Genomic DNA, 21,972 nt, shown 5'->3' on the forward strand with positions numbered 1-21,972 from the left:
GGCAGCTGGAATCCACCAGCTGCTCCCTGGAAACCCTACGGGGCGGTTCTACTCTGTCCTATAGGGTCACTTTCAGTCGGAATCGACTTGCCAGCAACAAGTTTGGTGTTTTGGTTTTATCAGGTTATTGACATTTTAGTAGCCTAAGAGTCAGCCTATCTACTGCAGGTAATGATATGTTTTTCTGTCCTGATCTTACAGTTTATTCTCAGAGGGCAATTTTGTTTCTTCATTCTCAAATCCTTGGAAGATACTTCTCCATGGGCCCAAACGACAATAAGAAATTATATAGGGGAAACATCTGCTGCTGATATGTTAAAACCTGGGGCCAACAGATATATTTCACTTTCTTTCATGGATGCTAATCATTGCTAACCATTCCAATCTCCAAACTGCCTGAAAGTTGTCACAAGTGGAACTAAATGTGATCGTGTAGATGGCTGAGTATAAATCCAATACCACTACTCGTAAGTCAACTGTCCAACTTGCTTTTTAAATTCCTTCTAGCTAGAAACAGGTCTGGTCTAACAAGTAAGGGAAGCGAATATCTATGCATATGGAATTACAACAGTCAGACCATAATATCACCATATTACTGGTGAAGAAATTAACTGAGGCTTAGATAAATTAAGCAATTTGCCCAAGACTGGAATGATTACATGTCAGAGTGAGGATTCACACCTCTTACCCAGCATCTGGGCTCTAAACCACTACACTACTGGTATGATTTGAGAAATATGGAGAATGTCTCTGCTCCAAAATATTCACCCATTATCTTTCAGGGGAGTCCCTGAGTGATGCAAATGGTTAATGTGCTCACTGCTAACCGAGAAGGTTGGTGGTTTGAGTCCACCGAGAGGCACTTCAGAAGAAAGCCCTGGCGACTTACTTCTGAAAAATCAGCCACTGAAAACCCTATGGAGCACAATTCTATCTGACACACATGGAGTTGCCATGAGCGAGAATCAGCACCACAGCAACTAGGGTTTTTTTTTTCCTCTGAAATTTCACTATTCTTTTTGTCTTCAAAGCAAATATCTCTGGGAAAAAGACAGCTAACTTCCAGGGAACCCGGGGCAGCGGGAGGTAGGGAGGGTGGGGGGAGATTTATTATGTTCTTTCTTTCTTGTTGTCAGCTGCCATCTAGTCAGCCCCCAACTGATGTCAACCCCATGCACAACAACACTGGATCACTGTGTTTTCATTGGCTGATTTTCAGTAGGTCACCAGGCCTTTCTTCCTAGTCTGTCTTAGTCTGGAAGTGCCACTGAAACCTGTTTAGTATCATAGCAATACTCAAGCCGCCACTGACAGATGGGTGGTGGCTGTGCATGAAGTGCACTGGCTGGGAACTGAACCCAGGTTTTCCAGATAGAAGGCGAGAATTCTACTAACAAATCACCAATGCCTCATTGCCAATATCTTATTTAAGGCTACTGTCATTTCTCACCTGGATTACTGTAGGAGCAATCTAACTGGTCTACATACTCCCAGATGGCTCCTTCTGATCTATTCTCCACATTACACTTAGAGTGACCTTCCCAAAATGCAGATCTGATCATGTCACTCCCCTGCTTAAACCTTATCAGGGGCTCCCTATTGCCGTCAGCATGGTCTAAACTAGTCATTCTCACCCATTAAGCAAAATCTTGTATAACAAATAATTTTCATCACCCCTGTCTTGTTATTCTAAAAGGAAATTCATAGAGTATAAGCTATCTATACACAGGATTTTAAAATAATTTTTAAATATCCATAATTTAACATAAAAGCAAAATAATTAATAATAAAACAATATTTAGTTCAATACAAAAATGCTTGGCCATGATTACATTAAAGTGAAAAAAAAAAAAAAGACTCCACAAATTTCCTGGGATAGGGATACACAACTGCTCCCAGCTCCCACAGATAACCACTAATCTAAACTCTTTTATGTGACTTACAAAGTTTTTGTGCTCTGGACTCGGTTCATCTTTCTAATCAGCTCCCACTAATCAGCTAGCCTTGGGCTCCAGGTCTGAATCGTCATAAACTACTGAATACCCACTATAGACAATGGTCTCTCTTACTAACCGGTCTTTGCAGAAGCTACTTTCTCTGCCTGAAACACTCTTCTTTACACTCTCTCCAGCTTATCTGGCTAATTCCTTCTCATTTAGGTATCTGCTTAAAAGTATTCTCCAGGAAGCCTTCCCTGATACACATATGAGCCGATGCATCCTTCCACAGCCTCCTGAGCTTTCCTCTATGGAAGCACAGGATCTTTTTACTTGTTGAGCTCGCTCACTAGATGTCTTAGTCATCTACCGCTGCTAAAACAGAAATACCACAAGTGGATGGCTTTAACAAAGAGAAATTTATTCTCTCACAGTCTGAGAGGCTAGAAGTGCAAATTCAGAGCACCAGCTCCAGGGGAAGGCTTTCTCTCTCAGTCGGTTCTGGAGGAAGGTCTTTGTCATCAGTCTTCCCTTGGTCTAGGAGATTCTCTGTACTGCAACCTCAGGTCCAAAGGACACACTCTGCTCCTGGCACTGCTTTCTCGGTGGTATGAGGTCCCCGTTTGTCTGCTTGCTTCTCTATTTTATCTCTTGTAAGATAAAAGGTGATGCAGGCCACATTCTGGGGAAACTCCCTTTACACTGGATCAGGCATGTGACCTGAGTAAGGGTGTTGCATCCTACCCTAATCCGCTTTAACATAACCTAATCTTGCCTCATTAACCACAGGCAGAGATTAGGATTTACAACACATAGGAAAATTACATCAATCACAAAATGGAGGACAACCACACGATACTGGGAATCATGGCCTAACCAAGTTGACACATATTTTTGAGGGACACAATTCAATCCATGACAATAGACAATGGGTTTCTTGAGGACACAGATTGTGTTGTGGTCACTGTCAGAGCACAGACTGCTTGACACAGACTTGGCATTCATAATTACTTGTTAAAGGAAAAGGAAGTTGGAGTGCACCAAAGATTAACATAGATGAATTGTCTTATACTTCTACGAGAGGACACCTGGAGGAAGGAAATAATGACTTTAGGAGGACTTAAGATCTGTTCTTACTGCTTAGAAAGACACTTACAAAACATATTTTAAAAAATACACAATGTAAGAAGCCTGACAAGTGCTATCTCAGCCAGGTGATCAAGAATAACATCAACAGTGATGTCATGTTGATAGTATGTAGCCTTAAATGATGTGATGAAAATGGCACACTCTCTCTCTAGTGTTCCTACCAGAAACCGATAGCCTCAGTATAATCATAAGGAAAAGATCAGACAAATCCCAACTGAGGGACATTCTACAACATAGGTGAACAGTATTCTTCAAAATTGTCAAAAACCAAACTCATTGCCATCAAGTCGATTCTGACTTATAGTGACCCTATAGGACAGAGTATAACTGCCCCACAGGGAAATTTCCAAGGCTGTAATCTTTATGGAAGCAGACTGCCATATCTTTCTCCCATGGAGTGGCTGGTGGGTTCAAACTGCCAACCTTTCGGTTAGCAGGTCAAGCACTTTAACCACTGCACCACCAGGGCTCCATCCTCAAAAACAAGGATAGTCAAAGAAACTGTCACAGCCAAGAGAAGCCGAAGAAGACATGATGACTAAATGTGATCTGGTATCCTGGGCGGGATCCTGAAACAGAAGAAGGACATTTAGTAAAACCTAACAAAATCTTAACGAAGTATATGGACTTTCACTAATAATAACATATCAATATTGCTTCATTGTTTGTAAATAATGTACCATACTAATGTAAGATGTAAATAATAAGGGAAACTGACTACAGGGTATATAGGAACTCCCTGTACTAGCTTTAAAATTTTTCTACAAACCCAGAACTATGCTAAAATACACAGTTTATTTTAAAAATGGGCGAAACATTTGAATAGACTTCACCAAAAAAGATGTATAAATGCAATAAGCCCAGGAAAAGACAGTCAACATCTTTAGTCATCAGGCAAATTAAACCACAATGTAATGGCATTAAAGACACACAAGAATGGTTAAAATGTAAAAGACTGGCAAAATCAAGTGTTCATGTGGACATGGAGCAAATAAAATTCTCAAACATTGCTTATGGGAATGAAAAATATACAGCTGATATAGGAAACAGTGTGGCAATTTCTTACAAAGTTAAACATACACTTGCCATAAGATCCAGCAACGTCACTACTAGGTAATTACTCAAGAATAATAAAAATATATATTTTCACACACATGCACACACACACATAAAATGTAAAATGAAATCATTAACAACAAAAATAACAACAACTAAAAAAGGTGGGGGGAATGACTTAGAAATTAATGGAAACTCTTGGAAATAACCACAAGGTTATTGTCCTAGGTTGTGCATGCTGAAATATTTAGGGGTGAAATGTCATGTCTGCAGATGACTCATCTCAAGTCATTTGACTGAGCAAAAGATAAGAGGAAGGAACGGAAGAGAAAAGCAGGTAGGGGAGCAGGAAGGAAGGAAAGAGAAGGAGAAGCAAATGTGACAAAATGTTAAACACTGGTGAATCAAAATGCAGTGGGGTCACTAGGGTTGGTGTCACCGAGTGCAGTAACCCATGGTGTCACCCCCTCCATGGGCCTCCTCCTGTACCAGACCATACAGGATCCTTGGTAATGTTTTTTACAGTAACGTTACTGGTAAACCGTAAATGCCATGTTATCACTCCTTCCTTTCCTTTAATTAGTACTTCATTCTCAAAAGAGTCATTGATATAGGTTCAAAAATAGTAATTACCACAACATTGTAGCTGGAACACCAGAAAATCTGACAAAATCAGCAACCATAAAAACACCAGCAGCAACAGAAACAACGGTGCATTCTTGTAGCACGCACAGATGGAATCATGGGATTCAAAGGGTCACTGTAATCGGCTAATAATGAGAGCTCTGACTGGAGCACTTTACAAGTTCAAAAACTAAATCAGCATACAGTTTTAGTCTTGTAGGTATACTGATACAGGTAAGCTGGGCATATGAAAAATGTTTTTGTTGTTATAACTACAGGGATATTTTTATTAAAAAATAATAAATTTCTGCTGGAACACTGCACAAATAATTTTATAGACAGTCATTTTGGTGTCACCCCCTCTGACAGTGTCACCAGGTGCAGTCTGCACCCCTCAGACCCCCATGGTGATACCACTGCCAAAGTGAGGAGTATATGAGTTACTGCATTATTCCTGCGACGTCTCTATAGGTTTAAAAATTTTTACAACAGAAGCTTGTGGGGGAAAGCAAGCTCAGTAACAGTACTGGTAAGATGATAGAAATTTTCTTTTTCTTTTTTTATTTTGTTAACAAGGCTAGCCAAAGTATTTATGTTGCCTGAGCAACAGAAATGTGACTTAAAATGTTACTGTCTTTTCAGAACACTGTGTTCTCGTTGTTTATTAGAAGTTGTTCAGAGTTCAACCAAATTTAGGATTGTGTGTTTAACACTAGTACAATCCAGTTGTAAACTAAAAAGTTCAAAGAAACAACTTTTTTCCTACTCCATGACTCTAAATAATGCTCAATTTATTTGTCCATTTTTTTTTTGGATCATGTAGACATTTCTATTCAAGATCAATCTTAAAAAAAGGCAGAGTAGGCAATAACGTGACAAGTCAATTAATTTTTTACTTAAAACAATGGTCCCCTTGGAAGCCTATCTATTTATTTCAACAATTCTGCCATTGCTCAGACATTTCTGGGAATCCCACTTTGGTGCTTCAGAGCTTGTTTCTGAACCACCTAACAAAATCAACGTGGTTATTTTAAGTACATCCACACTTTGTGTTTGGACAAAATGGCATCAGTACACCGATCATGGAACTTACTTAACATTCTTTAACTCAAATGACTAACTGTTAGCATTTCTGAAAAATCAAGTCTACCTTAATGAATTGCAATTTGCCATTATAGATGCTATTCAAAAAAAAAAAAAAGGAAAAAACTTCCTGTGTTTCTAAAATCAAAAACACTATAAGAGCTCCAAAAATATTTTAGGCCTGGAGTTGGCAAACATTTTCTGTAAAGGCTCAGATAGTAAATATTTTAGGCTTCGTGGGCCATATGGATTCCGTTGCAACTACTCAACTCTGCTGTTGTAGCGTGAAGCAACCACAGACAATACTTACACGAATGAACTTGGCTATATTCCAATAAAATTGTATTTACAAAAACAGGCATAGTTTGCTGGCCCCTGTTTTAGGTAGCAACAGAATTAATGAAGTAGTTATATAGCCTTCCAAAGTGACAGTAATCACCAGGATGAATAAACTTTGGATTTTTTTTTCAAACACTTGACCGATTACTTTACAGTCATAGTAAGGAATTTTAAAAACTTGTTTCAAAGCACTATTTTTCAACAGCATTTGAGGAAAGTATTGTACTGATATTTCCTCTCCCAGAGGGGAAGCAATTACAGTTTTATCATTCAATCCACAGGAACTGTATTTTGATTTTTAAAATGGATCATTAAAAATAAAAGCACAACACAGCATCTCACTGCTCCAAGAATATGGTTGTAGAGTAGCGGGGGAATATGGTTCATTCTTCAGGAAATAATCTGAAGTCAGCTCATTCAGTATCGATATAAATAATCTTTATGAAAAGGGAAAAAAAAGCTATAAAGATAAACTACACAAAAAATTCAATGACAAAATGATAATGTGACCAACAGTTTGTACGAAAAAAATCATTATATTCAAAACATCAAGATGAATACAAAATGAGAGCAATCTATAGAATACCTCTACCACACTGTTAACTAATTTCACAGTTATACGAAAATATGACTTGCTGAAACAGAAGAGGACTTGAAGCACTTACAGATGAAGATCAAAGCCTACAGCCTTCAGTATGGATTACACCTCCACATAAAGAAAACAAACATCCTCACAACTGGAATAATAAGCAACATCATGGTAAATGGAGAAAAGACTGAGGTTGTCAAGGATTTCATTTTACTTGGATCCACAATCAACGCCCATGGAAACAGCAATCAAGAAATCAAATGACTTACTGTATTGGACAAATCTGCTGCAAAAGACCTCTTTAAAGTGTTAAAAAGCAAAGACATCACTTTGAGGACTAACATGAGCGTGACCCAAGCCATGATGTTTTCAATAACCCCATAAGCATGCAAAAGCTGGACAATGAGTAAGGAAGCCTGAAGAAGAATTGATACCTTTGAATTATGGTATTGGTGAAGAATACTGAATATACCATGGACCGCCAGAAGAATGAACAAATCTGTCTTAGAAGAAGTACAGCCAGAATGCTCCTTAGAAGCAAGGATAATGAGACTGCGTCTCACATACTTTGGACATGTTATCAGGAGGGACCAATCCTTGGAGAAGGACATCAGGCTTGGAAAGTAGAGGGTCAGCGAAAAAGAGGAAGACTCTCAATGAGATGAATTGACACAGTGGCTGCAACAATGGGCTCAAGCATGACAGCGATTATGAGAATGGCGCAGGACCAAGTAGTGTTTTTTGTGTTGTACAGTCAATATGAGTCAGAACTGACTCAACGGCCACCGACAACAACAATGAAAGTAAAATGCATTTCCTTAGCATTAACAAATTTTAAAATATAAAAATAAAAAATCCCTTCTCAGATACAGACTGATGTTTACAACTACGTGATAGAAACAGTTTATACCCATAAACAGATCTGGTAAAACCCATAAACAGATCTATTTAAACAAACTGGGCTTTTTATCTTTGTTCATTTAAAAACACTTATCTGAATTAATGAATACAATTTTCACACTTTCAAAAGAAAAGAAATATCCACAGGGACTTGACCTATCATCTCACGCTTATTCAGCTCTCTTTCCCTTTTGATGTTTTCCTCCCTGCTGTACCAGTTGTCTCAAAGTGTGGTCTTTGGACCAGCAGCATCAGCATCACCTGAAAACTTGTCAGACATGTAAATTCTCAGGCCCCACCCGTGACCTCCTGAATCAGAACCTTTAGGGAGTTGCCCAGCAATCTGTGATTTAACAAGCCCTCCGGGTGATATTACTGATGCACATGCATGTTTGAGAACCACATCTAGGCAGACACCCATGTAGCTATTGCAATATAAAAAGAACAGTACTCTTGGTAGCTCAGCCCCAGCAGGGGCCCACTGAGAGTCTCCTCACTCTTCCCACGTTCTACTGGCTCAGATCAAAATAAGGGAAGCGTGAAAATGGGCTTACAGATGGAAACACACCTCGTAACTGCTGCTCTTCCCACTCACCACGCTGACGCTAACCCACATGTAGACTAGACTTAACAGCAGCACATAAGGCATCTACATCTCCTCACTCAGTGAAAGCTCAAGGACCAATGGTGCAGGATAGGGATGGGGGAGTATCTTAGTCTGGGTCCTCTAGAGTTGCAAAACCAGTGACATGTATATAAATATATACAGAGAGAAATTTACATCAAGGAAATGACTCACATAATTGTGAGAAAATTGCTCATGCAATTCTGGAGGCTGGCAAGCCCCAAATCCATGGGCCGGGCTATAGGCTGAAGACCTCTGCTGGCTCATGTGGTTGCAGTGGCTGACCAACCCAAAATCTGCGAGTCAGGTGGCAGACTGGAGGCCTCTGCTGGCTTACTTCCCAAAAACCAGAGATGAGGTGATGAGAAGAGTACAGGGTCGAGAAAGAGAGCGAGCTTTGCCACAACATCCATTTATATACTGGAGGCAAGCCACACCCCCAAGGAAACTCCCTTTTCAACTGATTGGCTACTCACATCAGATCACAAAATGGAAGGTGATTCCACAGTGCCTGCCAAACCACTGAGAATCATAGCCTAGCTGGGTTGACAACATTAAGCACCACAGGGAGGAATTACAGAGCAATTGACTACTAACTTATGTGTTCAGTTATAACATCAATTGCAATAATATCTTAGAAATATTTTTTTAAAGAGATTGATCAGAGCCTTCACCTCTAGAATGTTTGCTTACACAGAACACCTGTTTGGAGAATAAAATATCATTGAAATGACTGTACTCTCATCAGAGTGTGATGAAAATTCACCTCCAAACATAGAAGAACATGAGCACAATACTTCAAGATTCTTCCTGCTCAACTTTAACCCCTGCTTGGTCAGGGAAATTAGAATCCTGTGAATTAACAAGCCTCTTCCAAATTAGAAAAAAAAGAAAAGAAAAATTAAAAGATAAATAAGACTGTAACCAATGAATCAACCAACTACTATACGCACTGCATTGTGATAGGCATTAGTGAATGGAGAGAGGCTACAAAGAAAAGTAAGAAAGAAAGAAAAAAGACGGCAATGGGACTGCCAGTTAAGGGGTGCAGATGTTCAGGGAATGATACAGCAATGTGATGGGAAGTGAGCAGCAGAAGCCTCTTAACAGAAGATGTAGAAACTAAGCTGGCCTTTGACAGATGGACATGAAAGGAGATGGGAACGAAGACTGCAGACAGGCAAATGCCATGAGAAAAAGCCATGCAGGTGCTTTGGCACATCTGGAGAATGATGAGTAGACCAATTTAGTTAGAGTAGGGCATTCATGTAGGAAAGACTGGAGGCATAGATTAGGTCCCTATTACCGTGTCCTTACATGTCAGGCTAAGGCATTTGACTTGATGTGAGAACAATGGGAAACCCTAGCTAAAATCCTAGTGGTATGATGAAGGCAGTGTCTGAGGAAGAGTGATTTGACTAAGTGTATAAAGTAGATTAGAGCTGGGCTTCTCAAGCTGTCAGATGCACACAAAATCACCTAGGGATTTCGTTAAAATGTAGATTCTGATTCAGTAGGTCTGGAGTATGGGTCTGTGTTTCTAACAAATTCCCCTGGCGATAAACACGCTGTTGGTTCATGGATCACACTTTGAGTAGCAAAGGATTAGGGTGTGGTTCTTAATTCAAGATATTCACTAACCTAAGATACAACTATTGGTCTCTTCTAGTCCAGAGCAAAGGAGAGTGAAAAAAAAACTAAAGATTCAAGGCAGCAATTAGCCCAAGGACTAATGGACCACATGAACCACAGCCTACACGACCCCGAGACCAGCAGAACTAGATAGAGCCCGGCTACCACTATTAACCCTTCTTATTGGGATTACAACAGAGGATCCCAGACAGAGCGGGAGAAAAATGTAGAACAAAAGATCAAATTCACAAAAAAGGCCAGAATTACTGGTCTGACAGAGACTGGAGGAACCCCCAAGATTATGGCCCCTGCACACCCTTCTAACTCAGAACTGCAGCCACTCTCAAAATTCACCTTTCAGCCAAAGATTAGGCAGGCCTATAAAACAAACAATAACACGTTAGGAACGTGCTTCTTAGACAATCAAGTATACAGATCAAATGGGCAACGCCTGCCCAAAATCAAAGATGAAAAGGCAGGAAGGGACAGGGAAACTGGACGAATGGAACCAGGGAACCTAGGGTGGAAAGGGAAAGGGGGAGAGTGTTGACACAATGCGGGGATTGCAACCAATGCCATGAAAAAATTTGTATATAAATTTTTGAATGAGAAACTAATTTGTAAACTTTCACCTGAAGCACAATAAATCTATGTATATCAAAGAAAAAAAGATGTTCAGTAAGATATACTATTGAAGTATTTACAGAAAGCATGTAATAAAGAAAAAAATAATTGTCTAGAAAATAATTATTCTAGCTAGTTCATTTGTTTGTAAGGAACGGAAGTTTCCCTCTCCCCTCTCAAGCAGCCTGAGTAAAAAGGGGCAACACAGAATCTGACAGAGACAAATGCAGAAAAAATGACAGAATGTCTCATGGAAACTGGAAAGTCATCAGACACTGTTCTCTCCTCTGTCTCTGGATCTACGGCTTCCTGTCTCTTTCTGCTTCCTTCTCCAGCTTGCTCGTCAGTTTGCCCATTAGGACTTTCCGTACTGACTCTGAATGACTTTCAATTCAAGAACTACAATATTACTAAACAGTTTCTGGGTCTCAGATTGGACCAGCTCAGTCTTTGGATTGATCCTCCGGGTCAGATGGGCATCTCTGGTTCAATCACTTGTTACCAGGGTCTTTCATATAATAAATATTTTAGAGACTGTGGGTCAAGTGGAGAGGGCGAGTTGGGCATGGCAGGCCAATTGATCAACAGAGCTGCTAAAATGACTAGGAGGAGAGACTCAGTTTCAGCTGAGGCTTCTATTATTTGCACAGTAGATGCTGTGCTTTCCTCAACATGTTAAAACACTGAGAAACCAGTTCTGTTAGTCTTAAGCTATCACTCACCTTCAGATTACATGCATACGTAAACATTGTACTGAAGCTGAAGGCACGGGTGGTGACGTCTGGGTGAGCTGTTGGCAGTGTTGCTGCGTACTGTGTGTTCCCTCCGCCCATCCCCATGTGCCAAAGGACCTGGGAGAGGAGTTCTCACCCGTATCCTCAAGTGAGGTGGTTTTCAAGAGAATCACTTGGAGAGCTTGCCTTGTGTCCCCTGGAATTGCGGGAACATAGGGACTGGCGTATCACTCACTGAAAAGTCTAAGAGTGAAAAGGCTGCAGCTAAATCAGTCAAAGATGGCAGAGCAGGGGGATGAAGGGAAGAAGGGAAGGACTGAAGGAGATAGAAATGCTATCCAGGAGTGAGCCACACTTTCACTGCGGTAGAGGTGGGGTCAGACCTGGAAAGCGGAATCCTGCAGGAGGGAGCTGACCTGTCATCAATGGGACCTTGTCCAAGAGGTGTGTCAGAAAGAGCAATGCCCTCTCAACAGTGGATGTCTAACCAGCTACATACTTTCCCTCATCAAGGCTTCCAAGACTGAAGCAGGTATGAGCTGGGCGAAGGGAGAAGCTTTTAATGGATACGTGTTGGCATTTTGTTATAATACTGTATTGGACTGGAGGCATGTGATTATTACTCTGGACTAGACTTTTTACTACTTACGAATTACCTAAAAAGGTATGAGAACTGCCCAAGATTTCATCCAACGTATGGGAAAGAGTGAAGTCTGCAGACCTGGCTTGAATTGAGAATGGGGGAGGAAAGGCTTCATCCTGCACCCTACGAAGTCCAACTTGTTCTTTAAACTAGCTATATACACAAAAGTATGTACCCAAAGGAAGCTGCAGATTCCAGGTGCTGATTAATTGAAGGGTCTAGCAGACTGAAAACAGAACTTGGAGTTAAAGATTTGTTAGTTTTTCAACTTCTGTTTTTCCCTTAAGATAAAACTGTGCTTCATGTGGGATTCAAGGCCCAAAAGAAAGCTTTCTAGAAGCTCCAATGAAGATCTTTTAGGAAGGGGATTTATGAATCAAGAAAGAATGACAGACGGGCAGGAGGGAAAGGGAAAGGGGGAGTCATTGCTTAGAGGACACTGAGCTTCTGTTAAGGCTGATGGGAAAACGTGGAAATAATAATGGTGATGGCTGAACAACATGATGAACATAATTATACCTATGAAGAATGCTGCAATGGCAAATATTTTGTTACAGACACATTTACCACAATAAAAAAAAAATTTTTTAAAGAAAGAGACTGACCGGGCGATGAGGGAAACAGGGAGATGAAGGCTTCCAATTCCACTTCTATAAAAGCTAAACAAGGTTTCAAAATTTGTGACAGACTAGATAACAGAAAAGTTAGCTGAATATTTTCAAGTACTTTGAGATCCTCAGGTAAAACGCAACACCTACAGCCTCGATTTAGCTTAAAAATCAAAACTCCTTGCTGTTGAGTCCATTCCGACTCATAGCGACCCTAAAGGACAGAGTAGAACTGCCTTATAGGGTTTCCAAGGAGCCTCTGGTTTCCAGTTTAGGAAACCCTGCTGGTGTAGCAGTTAAGCGTTGCGGCTGCTAACCAAAAGGTCAGCAGTTAGAATCCACCAGGTGCTCCTTGGAAACTCTATGGGGCAGTTCTGCTCTGTCCTATAAGGTCCCTATGAGTCGGCGTCGACTCGACAGCAGTGGGTTAAACTAAATGACAGGAGCCCTGGTGGTGCAGTGGTTAAGTGCTCAGCTGCTAACCAAATGGTCAGCTGTTCCAAACCACCAGTTGCTCAGCAGGAGAAAGACCTGGCGATCTGCTTCCATAAGGATTAAAAAAAGACTGTTGACAGTCAATCCCCACTCATAGAGACCCTATAGGACAGAGCAGAACTGCCCCATAGGTTTTCCAAGGAGCGGCTGGTGGATTCGAACTGCCAACTTTTGGACTAGCGGCAAGCTCTTAATAACTGCGCCATCAGGGCTCCTCCATAAGGATTACGGCCTTGGAAAGTTCTACTCTGCCCTGTAGGGTCACTATGAGTCAGAAACTCCACGGCAATGGGTTAATCTAAATGGAGACAAGCATGGCCTTCAATGATGGTAAGTATGAGCCCAGCTTCACCTTTATCTTTAGCACAAGAGCCAGGAAGCTGGAGAGAGAGGTTAGTATTCCCAGGACTGTCCCGCCCAGATTCCACTGAGCTTCCGTAGTTTCTGTTGTAACCACGGATTCTTAGCCAGTCTCAGCTGTGCTACTTCATTTAGTAAACACTTCTCATCTCCCTGGCTAACTGTCAAGTTGATTCATTCAACTTCTTTTTTCGGAGGGCTGGGGGGTAGGTAGCCTTCTCTGTGTCAGGCACTCTTGTATAAGCTCCTCATGGAGCTTATATCTGAGCGTTTGTGTGGCAGTTCAGGCAATAAATAATACATTTGTTAAAATATATCCCATTTTAAAAAAAAACCATTGCCGTTGAGTCGATTCCAACTCATAGCGACCCTATAGGACAGAGTAGAACTGCCCCGAAGGGTTTGCAAGGAGCAGCTGGTGGATTAGAACTGCCGACCTTTTTTCAGTAGCAGCCACACGCAGACGGTGGCAAATGTTATCTTAACAACAACAAAAATAAAAAGGCAGGGAAAAGGATTAGAGATTGCTGAGGTGGAATTTGAAGCAGGGAGTCTGGGAAGGCCTCCTTAAGAAGGTGTCATTTTGAAAGAGGTGAGGGAGCATGCCTTATCTAGGGAAGCACTACAGACCAAGGGGCCAGCCAGCCAAGTCTTGAGGTAGAAGCATCCTGGCATATTCAAGTAACAGCAAGGAGTCACTGGGGCTGGAGCAGAGCGAGCAGGAGGGAGAGAAGTTGGAAGACGGTAGAGAGGGAAGGAAGGCTAGCTAACTTTGGGCCTGGCAGGTTACTGTGTGGACTTAGACTTTTACTCTGAAGGAGATGGGGAGCCATTCAAGGTCTAAGAGGTCTGACCTGACCTGATGGGTTTTAACAGGACCCTTCTGGTTGCTGGTTGAGAATCGATGGTAGGGATGGAATGCGGAAGCTCATCAACCAGCTGGGAGGCAACAGAGCTCAGCTGCTAACCAAAAGGTTGGCAGTTCAAATCCACTAGCCGCTCCTTGGAAACCCTGTGGGGCAGTTCTACTCCATCCTATAGCGTCACTATGAGTTGGAACCGACTCCACGGCAACAAGTTTCAGAAAAGGGCAGAGGTGAAGAGGCAAGGACATGAGTCAGAGTAGTAGCAGAGATGAGGATGGAAGAAGTAACCCAATTCTGATAATGACCTTAATGCCACAGGAAGAGGTGTGGTGTCACGCTTTTACTTGACATGGGGAAAACAGAAAGGCAAATGCAAAAACCAATATACATTCAACAATTAACCTATCAAGGGGAATCTATTTCAGTACTATTCTATTTTATTTTAGTACTGTTTTAAATCAGAAAAATCTATAGGTGCTTTTCAAGTACAAAAACTTTCAAGTACAGACATTCTGAGAAACCAGAACCTTGAAGCCATTGAAAGCTCCGATCAAATCCTCTGAAATTGCTTATGTATTTTGACAAGATAGCTTACTGAGCTACTCAAGGAGAAAATGCCCTCGAATGAAAAAACAGAGATGAGATTTAAAAAAAATAGACCAAAGGAGGTACAAACAGAAAATAGCTGAAAAATACAATGGCCCAATTTACCAGATTATCATTTGGCATTTCCAATAAAGATCTCACAGCAAAGCGCGTTGCTAAATGACACAGCCCATTTTTCCATGAGGAAACTGCAGTCAGCTGAAATAGAAAGAGACTGGAAAAGGAAAACACAGTATTAAATGTGTGTGACTTTAAAGGAGATTAAGAACAGCATACCAGAGTTATCTTCCACTTATTATTATAAGAAAGGGAGACAGACAGACAGAGGGGGTTGCGAGGGAGGGAAGGAGGGTCCAAGCAGAGAGAGACGGTGAACTAGAAAAAGATGTTCTGTATTCATGAAGGAAAGTACAATGTAAATCTGACGACGGGGAAGCAGGAGACACTTTTCAAATGTCATCAGACGGTGCCAGAGAATAATATCCTCACTGCCAGGGAACAGCATGGGAGAGAATGTTTTATTCAAGAATATCTAAAGAAATAGAAATTACATTTAAATGGGACAGGTGTCAGCAACATGAAAAATTTTTAATGAAAAATAAAAAAGGAGCTTCTAGGAATAAAAGTGTTATACTATATGTATTCTCATAACAAGTGACTGCTTGGGAATTTAATAGCTTGATTTCCAATGCTAAAAGCAGATGATGAGCCAAGCCACAAGATTCAACAATTTATTGCTACTTTTCACTCGACTTTGTCACCAACTATCCCTGACTATTAGCAACGTGGCGTGTCAGGAACTTATTCCATCCTTTCTCTCCAGCTACCATCGTCCGTGATCACCTCCATATCCCCGTTCATGACTTTTGGACAGCCTGGCCTCACATTTTCTCAGCCTTGTTGACCTCTTGCCACCCACAGTCCTTGAATATGGAATCTGCTCAATCCACAAGATCTTAAATTTAAATGCCCATCCCTGGCCATAATCTCGTCACTTCTTCCATTCTACCGAACCTGGTATGTGTCCTCAGGATACCTGGATTCCTTCCACCCTCGACCAGTGTAACGTAGTGGTTAAGGCTGGAGATTTTAGAGTCAAGCTTCCCGGGTTTAAGTCCTGACCCTGCCCTTCACTAGCTGAGTGGCCAGGGGCAAGTTACTTAATCTCCTTATGTCCTAATTTCCTCATGGGCTTCCTGTGAAGGTTACATGAGATAACCCACATAAACCCGGCACGTAGGAAGTACACAGTGAGTGTCAGCTGTTAGTATCATATTCTGTTTACTTTCGGTCGTAACCCAGTTGGCTTCCCTTGTCCTCTATGTAGCCTGGTTGCTAGCATCATCCTGACTTGCTCCCACTCCGTTTGGTCTAGTTCCTTCCATTGCTCACTTTTTTAATCCCAGCTTCTGCTTGTTTCCAATCTGGTGACATCCTGGACCCTAACGCTAGATGGTTAGGGATGCTAGGGGGATTTTTACGTGAACAATTCAGTGGATTTTAGTATATTCACAGTTGTGCATTCATCACCATGATCAATTTTAGACCATCTTCATCACTGCACAGAGAAACGCTGTACCCTTTAGCTACCACCCCCCATCTCCTCACCACCCCCAAACCTAGGCAGCCACTAATCTACGTTGTCTATAGAGTTGCCTATTTTAGACACTGCATATAAATGGAAGCACGTAATATGTGGCCTTTTGTGGCTGCTTCTTTCACTCAGCACAGTCTTCTCAAGGTTCATCCATGTTGTAGCGTGTATCAGGACTTCATTCCTTTTCGTGGCTGAATAACTCACTGCAGGGAAATACCATGTTTTATTTACCATTTTCCAGTTGATGGACATTTGGGTTATGTTTGCCTTTTGGTTATTATGAATAATGCTGCTATGAAACATCTGTGTTCAGGAGTTTTTTTAAATTAATCCCTCCTTGACTTTTTCTTCCTTTCCCTACACTAGCTATTCCAAGCCACATATACTTTCCTCATGTCCCTAAACCCTCTCCTGCTTGAAGTGTTTTTATGACATGAGGTTATCTCCTACCTCACTGAGGAGAAACAGCCGCCCCCCCTCCCCTGCCCTTAGCAAAGAATGTGTCTGCACTCATGGTATTTCCTCCCAAGTGGATGGAACCCAAGGAACGTGGCTCCAGGCCTCTCTATCCCTATGCTCACTCTACCTTAGGGTGGGCGAATGATCCACTGATTGGCAAATCTGTGTAGAATAAACCAGCAGGCACTAATCAGCCTCAGGCTACTCAGCAGCCGGTCAGCCAGAGTCTAGCCTTTCAGTTGTTCTCTTCCTGGCCATAAGTGGCACAGGAGTCCAGCTCTGCCCCTGAAGGGTGTGGTGAAACCTGCCGTTTTGGAAGGGAGTATAATTCTGAAGTCTGAAGACCTCCAACTGGATGGATGTTGAAGAACACTGAAAAATAAAAAGCAAAATTTGGAATCTAGAGGAGCTATATATATTTAAAAGAAGGCCTCGTGGTGCAGTGGTTAAGTGTTGGGCTGCTAACTGAAAGGTTAGTGTTTTGAACCCACCAGCTGCTCTGCAGGAGAAAGATTTGGCAGTCTGCTTCTGTAAACATTTACAGCCTTGGAAACCCTACAGGGCAGTTTTACTCTGTTTTATGGGGCTACTCATAGGGTTGCTGTGAGTCAGAATTGACTGGATGGTAATGGGTTTGGGTTTTTGTGGGGTTTTTTTTTGATGGTTCAATGGCAGAATGCTTGCCTTCCACATGGGAGATCTAGTTCAAACCCTGGCCAATAAACCTCATGTACAGCCACAACCCATCTGTCAGTGAGGCCTGTGTGTTGCTATGATGCTGAACAGGTTTCAGTGAAGCTTCCAGACTAAGACGGACTAGGAAAAAAGACTTGGCAGTCTACTTCCAAGAATCAGCCAATGAAAACCCTGTAGATCACAACCGTGTGATCCTCAGTGGGTCATGGGGATGGCGTAGAACCAGGCAGCGTTTAGTTCTGTTGTGCACGGGGGCATGAGCACTGAGACCAATTGGACAGCCCCTAACAACAACAACACATAAATTCAGAAGTGTGTGCAGACAGAATGTTTGGACCTTGGCAAGTGGTATAAGCTTTTAATATCCGCAGTCTGGAGAAGCAGCTTTAAGCCTTCAAGTGCAGGGTATTCTGATATTAGGGAAGGACTGTAGTTTATGGTGAGTGGATATTTTTACAGAGGCAGGCTTCAGCAACGGCTCATGGGGCCCCAGGACCCTCAGCGTCAACACAAGACCTGTAAGTGGTCTCTGCAGCCTCTGGAAAGTGAGGCAAAAAGCAAACACTGTGCTCTTGCAAAGGCAAGTGGTCTTCGAGGGCAGGTGCTACAGGGGGCCGCGCAGGTGTAGCTTGGTGTGATATACACGCTAGATGCTGGCAGGATGAGATCCTTTAGGTATCTGTTGCTTTAAGCCAAGTTCTGAACGCTCTTCAGGGAACCAAAGACCTTCTGACTTTCAGTTGTTACTGGTATTCAGGGCAAAGGACAAAAACTTAAGTCACTAACCTTGAATGCACTTGGCTTGTCCACAGACTCAGGCGTAGAAAATACTTGGAGCATTCCTGACAGCTTGGTGGCTGTAGACGGGCATGCTGGAATTTCCTGTGCCCTGTGGGAACATGTCTGAGAAACCTGGGACATTAAAAAGCAGCAGAAACTGTCTCAAGGAACACCTGGCAAAGGTGCTGGTCCCCACTAACGCTTTGAGTCCTGGGGGTACAAGCTTTAGGAACCGGCACAGCAGCTTTGGAATTTGCTGGGGACGATTTCCCAGCTGAAACAAAAGTGAGGACATGATGAGAACCCCGTGCTAGAAGGAAGGCTTCCTTGGCATAACAGAGGGTATTTTTTTTAAAAAGATACAGATTCTTGGGTCTCACGCCAGATCTACTGAATCACTTCTCCAGGATTGGATATAGGAATCAGTATTTTTAACAAGCACTCAGGTGAATTTTTTGATCAGGTAAGTTTGTGAAACAATGGTTTAAGCTATTCTACAGCTGGAAGCAGTCACCAAATCCATTGCTGTCGAGTCAAGTCCAACTCATAGCAACCCTATAGGACAGAGCAGAATGGCCCCATGGGGTTTCCAAGGCTGTAAATCTTTACGGAAGCAGACTGCCACATCTTTTTCCCGCTGAGCAGCTGGTGGGTTCCAATCACCAACCTCTCAGTTAGCAGCCGAGCACTTCACCACTGCACCACCAGGGCTCCTTGGAAGCAGTCACAGCGGCCCAAACTTGTCAGACTAAGATTGTCTGCTCGCAGACATCTGTTGGTGTTGTCAGGTGCCATCGAGTCTTGCGGCTCACAGCGACCAGAGCAAAATTGCTCCATAGGCTTTTGTCTTAGTCATCAAGCGCTCCTATAATAAAACACCACAAGTGGGTGGCTTTAACCAACGAAATTCATTTTCTCATAGTTTAGGAGGCTAGCAGTCCAAATTTAGGGCGCCGGCTCTAGGGGAAGGCTTTCTCTCTCCATTGGCTCAGGAGCAAAGTTCTTGTCTCTTCTGAGCTTCTGCTCCTGGGCCATCTTTACGTGCTTGGCATCTCTCTTCCCCCATCTCTCCTTGCTAGCTCGTGTTTAATGTCTTTTATATCTCAAGAGACTGACTTAAGATACACACTCATCCTGCCTCATTAACATAACAAAGACACCCGTTCTCAAATGAGATTATAACCACAGGCATAGAGGTTAGGATTTACAACCCATATTTTTGGAGGACGCAATTCAACCCACAACAGGTAATCTTTACCATAGAAGATTGCCAGGTCTTTTCTCCCGCAGAGCCACTGGGTGGGTTCGTACCTCCGACCTTTCTGTTAGCAGCTGAGTGCTTAACCATTGCACCACCAAGGATCCTTCACAAGTTATTATACAAGCGGTATTAGCAGACAGAGCTCACTCGAAATGTAGCACTAAAGGGCTGAGAGCTTAGAACTCAAAGGGATTGTCCTTTCACGCCCCCTGAAGTTAGAAGGCCACATGGCATGTTTTGGAATGTGAGCGGAAGTGATGTGGGTAGACGAGTGCTACTCTGGCCAGAAATTTTAAGAGTCAGGGCGCAAATTGTCACATTCCCTTGTCCCTGCTGCGGTGATCACAGGAAAACCTGGCAGGATTCCATCATTCTGGTTCCTTAAATGAGTACAGTGTGGAGCATTCTGCAGGGGATGCAGAGTATGAGTGAGAAATAAAACTGCTGTTGTTTCAAAGACTAAGATTTTGAGGTTCTTTGTCACTGCAGCATAACTCAGCCTATCCTGACTGATACAGTCTTCAAACACTACAAATTTCTAAGCTTCACAAGAAGACAGTATCTCATATGTCACTGAGAGAGGAGGTAATATGAATAGGTAAAAAATTTCTCCTAGGAATAAGAAATTCAAAGTGCACAAATTAACTACCTTAATTAAAATCTCCTAATTAAGTTTATGTTCATAGGTCATAGATTCCAGAACCTTATGCCCGATCAACCATGTTGGTAAAGCTAAAACTCAGACCCTCCCCTAACCCTGACTCCATGGTCTCTGCCCTGTTACTTGACATCACCAACTGCTGAGCTTTAGGAATATAATTTTGTCTGGGATAACTACACTAAACCAAAAACCCGCTGCCATCTAGTCAATTCTGACTCATAGCAACCCTACAGGACAGACTAGAATTGCCTTATAGGGTTTCCAAGGCTGTAATCTTTATGGAAGCAGGCTGACATCTTTCTCCTTCGGAGCAGCTGGTGGGTTCAAACCATCCACCTTTCAGTTAGCAGCCAAGTGCTTTAAAGCACTGTCTCATCAGGCCTCATAACTACACTAGAGGCTGAGAAATAGCTTTTTTTCTACATTTTATGGGTATGGGGACAGTGTTGTAGTGATTTTGTGTCTTATTAGCTTTTTGGTCTCTCAAGCTCAATGAGAGACTTATATTAAATGAAACAATTTCTGTCCAGGCTTTAACTGCTTAAAAAAATCCCAACCCTAACCAAACTTCAAGAACCCGTCTAATTAAGACTAAGCCAAATACGAAGTGGAGAGGATGAATTCTGGATGTTAATTTCTTTGACGTTTAAATCTGAAGGGAAAGAGAATTTGACTTTGACATTAAGTCCTTTAAACTTTAATTTACAAAGAGTTTTAATCTTTGGACTTTAATTTTCCCTAGAAATCTGATAATAGGAGAGAGTTTATGGTCAAATTTGAAGTGTCTGTGTTGACTGCATTTTATTATTAAAATATCTTAATTAATGGTGCAATGTAGTCAAGCCCTCTGATATGTGAGACTGGACAATGTTACTGAATATAATTACTATGGGAAATAGACTAGGGGATGAATTTTCAGATATGGAATTTCTTTAGTTAACATGCTATCTGCAGTGGTTGCAAAACATGGCCCCTGGAGCTTATGTCTGGTCCTAGCAGCTCCACCACCTGCACAGGGCTTGGTCCTGGAAGGGAGTTTACGTTGGTCTGGAGAGTGCATTGGGCCTTGACCAATCTAGTATCATCCAGTCTTCCCACAGTCCTTTTGTGTTCATCTGCAAAATAGAACTCACAAAGCTTCTTCCCAGTTTTGACTGCTACCTCTAGCTGGGTCCTCTAAACTTTCCACACCATGTGGGGCTCCTTCCTTTGGGGGCATCTTTGGGTAATTTGGGGATTCTCTGGCTATCATAACTTCTCCTCATCTGCGTATATTTGGGGGTTCATACCTTGCCACCTTGTTGTTGATGTTCGTGGGTTTTAGGTTTTGCCATTCAAGTTGCTCTGTTTTTGTGGGAAGATCCAGTGATATCTAAAAACTATGCCACTTACAACTCCCCCAAATTAGAGCAGAGATAATTACATTTACTCATCAAATCCTTTTTCTATTCCTACTACACTTCCCTGTCTCCCTCAATTGAGCATAGCTGTGCAACCAGTTCTGGCTAGTGAAATATGAGCGGAAGTAACGGGTACAGTGAAGCCTGTGAGAGCAGGAACACAATGGGACTGCCTTAGTTTTCTGGGTCTCGCAAGTTTTCCGCCTTTGACAAGGTGCGGTCACCACTTTTCTATCGCTGTCTATTTA

At 42.1% G+C, this 21,972-nt stretch overlaps 1 long non-coding RNA gene across 1 annotated transcript; it reads right to left on the minus strand.

The window, feature by feature from the left end:
* Nucleotides 1-15,485: 15,485 nt before the first annotated feature.
* On the minus strand, nucleotides 15,486-19,216 carry LOC111821303 (uncharacterized). The gene is made up of 3 exons (XR_002824746.1): nucleotides 18,409-19,216; nucleotides 17,054-17,298; nucleotides 15,486-16,670 (listed from the first exon to the last, which is right to left on the minus strand). It is a non-coding gene; the product is annotated as an uncharacterized LOC111821303 (long non-coding RNA).
* Nucleotides 19,217-21,972: the final 2,756 nt, after the last annotated feature.

This window comes from Trichechus manatus, unplaced genomic scaffold, assembly GCF_000243295.1.
Source record: "Trichechus manatus latirostris isolate Lorelei unplaced genomic scaffold, TriManLat1.0 scaffold00005, whole genome shotgun sequence".
Taxonomy (NCBI): Eukaryota; Metazoa; Chordata; class Mammalia; order Sirenia; family Trichechidae; genus Trichechus; species Trichechus manatus.